This window comes from Orycteropus afer, unplaced genomic scaffold (assembly GCF_000298275.1).
Source record: "Orycteropus afer afer isolate SDZICR_OR568_19922 unplaced genomic scaffold, OryAfe1.0 scaffold00171, whole genome shotgun sequence".
Lineage (NCBI taxonomy): Eukaryota > Metazoa > Chordata > Mammalia > Tubulidentata > Orycteropodidae > Orycteropus > Orycteropus afer.
This window is the reverse complement of record NW_006921758.1, coordinates 4,664,965-4,666,559: the sequence shown is the minus strand read 5'-3', so window position 1 is coordinate 4,666,559 and position 1,595 is coordinate 4,664,965.

Here is a 1,595-nt window from a genome sequence, read left to right as displayed (position 1 = left end):
TTCTTCTCAATGTTATCCATAATTTATCATGATCCACACAATCAAATGCCTTTCCATAGTCAATAAAACACAAGTAAACATCTTTCTGGTATTCTTTACCTTGAGCCAAGATCCATCTGACAGCAGCTATGATATCCCTTGTTCCACGTCCTCTTCTGGGTCCCTGCAGCTGACTCCTCTGTCCAAACAATATGATGGTGAAATTAGGACATTTCCAGATAAACAGAAATTAAGGGAATTTGTTAAAATTGGACCAAGCTTACAAGAGATGCTAAAGGGAGTCCTTTGGACAGAGAACCAGTAATAGCAGACAACAACCAATGATTAACACACATGACAACATAACCCAGAAACCCAGTTATAGAAAAACCCAAAGTAAAATAAGCTTAAAACACTGTAAAGAGGGAACCAGAGACATCAATTGGTAAATGAAGAGATCTACAAACCAAGAAGAGAGAATAAATGGTGTAGGTACAGAACTTCCAAATGTAGAGGAATTCAAGAGAATTGTGAGATAGAACAGACTCTTCTAAACTTGGGAAGAAAATAATAAATCACAGGGTAACCTCAAAGAAAAATAATAAACCTACACATCAAAATAAAAGAGTAGAAGCACAAATATTTAGCAAATACTAAAACAACAGCAATGAAAGAAATGAACAAAATTCACAAGCAAAATGAACTCGGCACAGAAAATTATATGGAACAAAGAAATCAGGAACACCATACAAAAACATGGCAAAATGACAGCAATGAATTCATACTTGTCAGTAACTAAACTGAATGTAAATGGATTAAATGTACCATTCAAGAGACAGAGAGTTGCAGATTGGATAAGAAAACATAACCCATCGACATGCTGTCTATAAGAGACTTACCTTAGAAACAAAGAAAAAAATAGACTAAAAATCAAAAGTTGGAGAAAAACATATCAAGGAAATAGCAGCAAAAAAAAAAAAAAAGAGCAGGAGTGGCAATATTAAAATCTGATAAAACAGACTTTAAGACAGAAACCACCATAAGTGACAAGAAAGATATTTAAAAATGATTAAAGGATAAATTTAACAAGAGGGTATAACCATAATAAATATCTACACACCCAAAGAAAGAGCCCCAAAATACATAAATCCAGTTTCAATTCTTTAATAGAATTGAAAGGACAAATAGATGACTCAACAGTAACAGAGTAGGAGATTTTAATACATCACTTTCAATAAAAGATAGAACTAGAAAGAAACTCAACAAAGTCACAGAAGAACTAAACAAGACAATATACCAGCTTGTCCTTATATACATCTAAAGAGTACTTCACCCAACAACAGCAAAATATACATTTGTTTTCAGTGCACATGGAACATTCATCAGTATAGACCATATGTTAGGCCACAAAACAAGCCTCAATAAATTTAAAAACACTGAAATAATGCAAAGCATCTTTTCAGATCACAATGCTATAAAACTAGAAATCAACAATAGGAAGATTTCTAATTAACACATGGAAACTGAATAACACCCTACTTAAAAACTACTGGGACATAGAAGAAATAAAAAAGAAAATAAGATATTTCCTTGAATCAAATGAGAATGAAAACACA